General features: G+C 43.9%; 1 pseudogene; it reads right to left on the bottom strand.

The window, feature by feature from the left end:
• Nucleotides 1–1,480: 1,480 nt before the first annotated feature.
• On the bottom strand, nucleotides 1,481–6,707 carry LOC115137518 (interleukin-1 receptor accessory protein-like; annotated as a pseudogene).
• Nucleotides 6,708–7,474: the final 767 nt, after the last annotated feature.

The following is a 7,474-nucleotide window of genomic DNA, read 5'->3' as shown; positions in this document are numbered from 1 at the left end:
GGAATGAAATGAGCACCTTCCCCGAAAGCAGACACTGAGAAAACAGACCCTCCCACCAGCACAATTTCCTCTACTCTCTCTTTCTGCACTTCAGCATTGTAAATGTGCTTCATACACTGTATGTCATCATTGAACTTGCCCCAATCTATGATCCATATGGAATAAGATTTCAGCTTTTGTGCCGATTGATAATACAACCCTTGTTCAATTACAACACATTAATTTCACAAGGAAATACACTATAATCACATAGCGACAAGGTCATGGTTTGTGTAGAATTCTATTGAGTTCTATTGAATTGAATATTCATTGAGACAGGAAATTGTTCTATGGCACATCAAAACCCAATCTTAAAAAACGTGCATTGGTAGAGCTGTATGGATTTCTGAACATATGGCATACATAATCCAAATGTAAGTCATGGGCTCAAAGGACCACCAAAGAAGTAACATGGACAATAGATAGTATATTATGATAATCTAGACACCCCTACCCACCCACAACCAACACACGCACACACAGATAAACTTATTGGAGACCAACCAACTCAGGCCAGTGAATGGTGAAAGGGTGACATCTAGTGACGTCTGCCATAGGTCTTCGATAAGTCAGTGAAGGGACCAAATGAGATACAGAACTGACAATCAATCACATAAACACCAGCCTTTTATATGTCACATCAAATGTTTCTCACTACATACCCATAAAATTAACTTTGCACATTTCTCCACTTCAAAAAATAAGTTGTCTCCTCTGCCATTTCAATGCGATGTGTCCTTGGCATTTTGCCAGTAAGTTGTAAGTCAAGTCTATTGCAGTTGTCTTTAGCCAGTGTTTTACAGTGCAAAGCCATGCCTGATATTGTTGCTGTTATTATTATCTAGGTTGCACGCACAGTTGTCAGAATTCTGTGGTTGGCTAGGGGAGGGATTTGGTCATTCTGCTTGAGTCTCAGTACTCTTAGGGTTAAGTCCTGCTTGGGCCTTTGTGCTGCCTGGATGAAGTCCTGGTTTGGTCTCTGTGTTGATTTTATGAAGTCCTGGTTGGGTGTCTGTGTTGTTTGAATAAAGTCCTGATTGGGTCTCTGTGCTGCTTGGATGAATTCCTGGTTGGGACCCTGTGCTGTTTGAGTGAAGTCCTGGTCCTCAGGTCTGTTACTGTTTGATACCGGATGAAGCGAACCAAGACGCCACGAGGCTCTCTAAAACTCACATACACACACTCTACAGTTCTTACCGCCTCTTTAACCTTCGACCTCTCCTCTACTTCGCATCACGTGTATCCTCTGTATCTCCACTTGCACCCCCTGCCATTGCCATCGTTGCTTGCAGCACCCTTCCCATCCTTCTGCCCCTGTAGCTTGGCAGCATCCTGCTGCTAGCGCTGAAGGAACAAAAAAGGTCGGCCAGGTCGGAGTGTGATGAGGTACTGTCGATGATCCTCCTCCCCAAGGCCAGTGGCCTCACAGGCAGGGCCAGGCTCAGGCGCTTCCAAAAGCAAGAGGTGGGTGGCTCCAACTGGCGTCCCCTCCAGGTGATGGTGGTGGTACTGTGGCGTAGCTGGAGACTACCGGGAGGGGGCTGTAAAGGACGGTGATGATGCAGGCGTGGCTGGTGAGCTGGATGTAGAAGCCCAGGTGACACTCCAGCAGGCTGATGCTCTTCTCTGTCAGATAGTCAGGGCTAAGGACCACCAGGAGCCATCAGCTTGACTGTATACACCTGAGGACAGCCTCCGCCACATTTGGAGGAGAGACTCACCTTAGGAACCCAACAGAACGGGACTATGACACTATTGGCAACAATAAATCAAAATCGCATTGTGGTATTTAAACACACAGACATGTATGTGAAAGATAATCATATTACATATGCATATTATGACAAACTTTAATGAAAATGTGATGAAATGGAGAGATAAAAAAAATGAATTTATTCAGATAAAACATTTACATAATTTTGAATAATTACACAAAATGATATAACATTTGTGGGACTCTTTCAAAAGAGCATTTAACAGAATGCAAAACAAATGAATGGCTTGTCACTCACAAAAAGGAAACAAGACAGTGAAATAATGGAACAATGGTGCGTATGTATGTGTGTGCATCTGTGTCACGTATATGCTATGCTATTCTGTATTCTAAGTGCGAGTTTCGTCTCCGCTCTGTTATTATGCACGTTGTGTGTCTATAGCTATATTCTGCAGTGGTATATCGTTACTATCTTGGCTCTGTAGCGAGTCTTTTATCCTTCTGACAGGCAGCTCCACACGCAGTCGCTTCCAGAACCTAGAGGACAGATCACTGGATTTGTCCCCTTTCCAATGTACCAGCGGCAGCCGTCCCGCCTCAGTGGCTTATACTGGACCAGGATGACCCGTAGACGCCCACCCACCGCCATGCTGTCAAGCCCTGCCTTGAGGCTCCAGCAGGGCCTGGGTCCCCTGGCGACCGTATCCTGGGCTGAGAACCACAAGGAGGCGGCGACTGCGGCCCACAAAGGTCAGCATCTCGTCTGTGATGGCTGGGAAGGGGGAGGGGATCACACTATTCTCACTCAGTCACACAGCGTTTTAGAGGGGGGCGGCCTGTGCAGAGCCTTTGTTCAGGCCAATCCCCCTAAACCTCTAATGGTAATAGCAAGTGTCATCGTTAGGGCCAGAGGAGGTTTGCTATGTGACCTGACCAGGGAAACTCCAGGCCCTTGTTGTAGGCTACTAGGGACTGGAGTTTTTCCTGGTCAGGTCATGTGGTCAGGAAAACCTCCTGTCTGTAATCATCTTCACAATTCCTACACATTTCTACCCACTGGTTCATTGTTACATTCTATTTCCCTTTCTCTCATGCACTCCTCACCCCTGTTCCATACTGATATCAGTGCCTGAAGATAGACTATACCATTCTAAGCAGGGGGGGGGTTCTCCCATACTCCTTCCCTCCAGGAAGGCTGTCCCTGTCGAATATGCCGACAGTATAGCCCAGCTCATTCTCCAGGACCCTATGCAGTGTCAAGAGGACAAATTGCTCCTCCTCGCATATGAGATGTAGATGTCGTACTCCTTGTCGACTGAATGAGGGAGGAAGCGGAAACTCAGTAAGAATTAAAAAAAAATATGTATTTCACAGATGTCATTAGTAGGGTCAAACGTTTCCTGACCACTGGACCTGACCAGGCAAAATTCTGGGTAACTAACTAAGGCCTGGAGTTTTTCCTGGTCAGGTTTAATAACTTGGAGCCAGAATTTCTTGGTCAGGTGGTCAGGAAAAACTCCTAGATCTAGTTGGTTATTCTTAGCTAGGGCTGTCTGTACAGAAGGTGTCCCACCTGTACATTGTTCGTCGGTTCCGAACCTGGAGCGATAGAGCAGCAGCAGCTCCAGCCAGAAGATGTGGTAGACCACGAACATCACCAGCATCAGGAACAGAGTCACGCACAGGCCACAGCCCAGCTCCACCGATGGCAGGTACACTGAAAATGCAATACAATAAAGATTTGGGTGCCTACTGGGTACCATAGTCACCTGCAGCATATACTGTACCTGTATTCAGGGCACCATTTTCACAGTGCAAAAGAACTGGGCAAAGTGTGAAAAATAGCGTAAACCTAGTTTTTTATTTTACTTAGTTAGGCAGGGGATTCCCACTGAGACCAATCTCGCAGTATGATTTAACAATAGTTTAGTAAACTGAGCAATATATCTATAGTTGCTCTTTCTCGCGCACATTACATTTGAACTTTTCTTCAGCAATCAAATCAAATGTATTGGTAACATACACATGGTTAGCAGATGTTAATGCGAGTGTATAGCAAAATGCTTGTGCTTCTAGTTCCGACTATGCAGTAATATCTAACAAGCAATCTAACAAATTCACAACACCTTATACACACAAATGTAAAGGGATGAATAGAATATGTACATGTAAATATATGGATGAGCAATGGCGTGCGGCATAGGCAAGATGCAGTAGATGGTATAGAATACAGTATATACATATGAGATGAGTAATGTAGGATATGTAAACATTATTAAAGTGGAGTTATTTAAGGTGGCTAGTGATACCTTTATTAAGTCCATTTATTTAAGTGGCCAGAGATTTGAGTCTGTATGTTGGTAGCAGCCTCTATGTTAGTGATGGCTGTTTAAGAGTCTGATGGCCTTGAGATAGAATCTGTTTTTGTCTCTCGGGCCCAGCTTTGATGTACGTGTACTGACCTCGCCTTCTGGATGGCAGCAGGGTGAACAGGCAGTGGGTCGGGTGGTTGTTGTCCTTGATGATCTTATTGTAGATGTCCTGGAAGGCAGGTCGTTTGCCCCCGGTGATGCGCTGTGCAGACCGAACTACCCTCTGGAGAGCCTTGCGGTTGAGGGTGGTGCAATTTCCATACCAGGAGGTGATACAAATTTCTTCAGCCTCCTGAGGTTGAAGAGGCATTGTTGTGCCTTCAATACGCTGTCTGTGTGGGTGGACCATTTCAGTTTGTCCGTGATGTGGAGGTGATATGATCCTTGACTAGTCTCTCAAAGCACTTCATTATGACAGAAGTGAGTGCAATGGGGCGATAGTCATTTAGTTAAATTGCCGTAGCTTTCTTCTGAACAATGGTGGCCATCTTGAAGCATGTTGTGACAACAGACTGGGATAGGGATTGGATGAATATGTCTGTAAACACACCAGCCAGCTGGCCTGCGCATGCTCTGAGGACGCGGCTAAGGATGCCGTCTGGTCCAGTAGCCTTGCAAGGGTTAACACGCTTAAATGTTTTACTCACGTTGACCACAGAGAAGGACAGCCCACAGGCTTTGGTAGCGGGCCGTGTCAGTGGCACTGTATTGTCCTCAAAGCGAGCAAAGAAGTTGTTTAATTTGTCTGGGAGCAAGACGATATCCGCAACGGGGCTGGTTTTCTTTTTGTAATCAGTGATTGACTGTAGACCCTGCCACATACGTCTCATGTTCGAGCCTTTTAATTGCAACTCTACATTGTCTCTTTACTGACGCTTTGCTTGTTTGATTGCCTTGCGGAGGGAATAGCTGCACTGTTTGTATTCGGTCATCTTTCCAGTCACTTTGTCATGATTAATAACTTCTTATGGTATAGGGGACGGTTGTGTCCCACTTGGGCAAAAGCCAGGGAAAATGCAGCGCGGCAAATTCAAAAAATGTATATAAAAATCAAACTTTCATTAAATCACACATGTAAGATAGTCAATTAAAGCTACACTCGTTGTGAATCCAGCCAACATGTCAGATTTTAAAAAGGCTTTTCGGCAAAAGCATAAGAAGCTATTATCTGATGATAGCACAACAGTAAACAAAGAGGGTAGCATATTTCAACCCTGCAGGCACTACACAAAACGCAGAAATAAAATATTAAACATGCCTTATCTTTGACGAGCTTCTTTTGTTGGCACTCCAATATGTCCCATAACCATCTCAATTGGTCCTTTTGTTCGATTAATTCCGTCCATATATCCCAAATGCGCGTTTGATCCAGAAAAAACAGCTTCCCAAATGTGCAACATCACTACAAAATGTTTCAAAAGTTGCCTATAAGCTTTGCCAAAATATTTCAAACTACTTTTGTAATACAACTTTAGGTATTTTTAAACGTTAATATTCGATCAAATTGAAGACGGGTCTCTGTGTTCAATACAGGAACACAACAAACCAAGCTACTTTTCACGTCTTGCGCAACTCTCAACAGTGTTACGCAGGTCCTAGATGGCCTACTTCTTCATTGCACAAATGAATAACCTCAACCAAATTCCAAAGACGGGTGACATCCAGTGGAAGCGGTAGGAACTGTAAACCAGTTCCTAAGAAATATCGTTTGCCAACGAGAACTCACTGAACAGACAGAGACCTAAAAAAAATAAAGAATCTGAACGGTTAGTCCTCTGTGTTTTACCTGCTACATAAGTTCTGTTATACTCACAGACATGATTCAAACAGTTTTAGAAACTTCAGAGTGATGTCTATCCAATTCGACTAATAATATGCATATCTTATATTCCTGGCATGAGTAGCAGGAAGTTGAATATTGCATATCCCAGTCCACGTGATCGAAGCAATCTTGAAGCGTGGATTCCGATTGGTCAGACCAGAGTTGTATTGACCTGAGCACGGGCGTTTCCTGTTTTAGTTTCTGTCTATAGGCCGGGAGCTACAAAAGGGATTCATGGTCAGATTTGCCGAAGGCAGGGCACGGGAGGGCTTTGTATGCATCGTGGAAGTTTGAGTAGCAATGATCCAGAATTCTGCCACCTCATGTCGCGCATTCGATATGCTGATATATTTTAGGGAGTACTGATTTTAGGTTAGATTTGTTAAAATCCCCAGCTACAATAAATGCAGCCTCGGGATGTATGGTTTCCAGTTTACATAGAGTCCAGTGAAGTTCTTTCAGGGACAACGAGGTATCTGCTTGGGGGTGATATACACGGCTGTGACTATAATCGAAGAGAATTTTCTTGGAAGATAATGCGGTCAGCATTTGATTGTAAGGAATTCTAGGTCAGGTGAACAAAAGGACTTGAGTTCCTGTATGTTGTTGTGATTACACCATGAGTCGTTAAACATAAGGCATACACCCCTGCCCTTCTTCTTACCAGAGAGATGTTTGAGAGATGTTTGTTTCTGTCGGCGCGATGGGTGAAGAAACCGGGTGACTGTACCGACTCTGACAAGTATCCCGAGTGAGCCATGTTTCCGTGAAACAGAGAATGTTTCAATCTCTGATGTCTCTCTGGAAGGCAACTTGTGCCCTAATTTCGTCCACCTTGTTATCTAGAAATTGGACATTGGCAAGTAATATGCTAAGAAGCGGTGGATGGTGTGCTCGCCTTTTGAGTTTGACTAGTAGGCCTCTCCGTCTGCCTCTCCTGCGGCGACCGCGTTGTTTTGGGTAACACTTGAGATTTTCTGGGCTAACAATGCAAGAAATAGCACATCAAAAAACTGCATAGTTTTCTAAGGACCTGAAGCGAGGAGACCATCTCTGTTGGCGCCATCATTTTATCTGTCTTATCATAATCGCACTGATTATGAGGTTTATTGTAATTTTTGCACTTTGAATAATTTATTTTGCACTATAAAAATGTAACCCTCAGTCTGTGGTTGCCTGGTATCAAATATCACCCCTCCTACCTGTATGTCTCATCCTGCTCTCCCTTTCTGTTACGACTGCTTATCCCAACAGAATACATAAAATAGGAAAGGTCTGTGTAATATAGCCAACCTTTCTAGGCTAGAGAATAGGTGTTTTCTCTGGAAATAATGATAATATACTTTGTATGTTAAAACCTCTCTGGGAGGTCGCCAACAGCCAGTGAAAGTACAGGGCGCCAAATTCAAAACAAAATTCCTCAAGCATACAAGTATTTTACACCATTTTAAAGATAAAATTCTTGTTAATCCAGACTGTGTCTGATTTCAAAAAGGCTTTACAGAGAAAGCACCACAAATGATTATG

Source organism: Oncorhynchus nerka, linkage group LG11, assembly GCF_034236695.1.
Source record: "Oncorhynchus nerka isolate Pitt River linkage group LG11, Oner_Uvic_2.0, whole genome shotgun sequence".
NCBI lineage: Eukaryota > Metazoa > Chordata > Actinopteri > Salmoniformes > Salmonidae > Oncorhynchus > Oncorhynchus nerka.
Note: the sequence above shows the minus strand (reverse complement) of the source record. Positions and strands in the feature narration are given on the sequence as shown.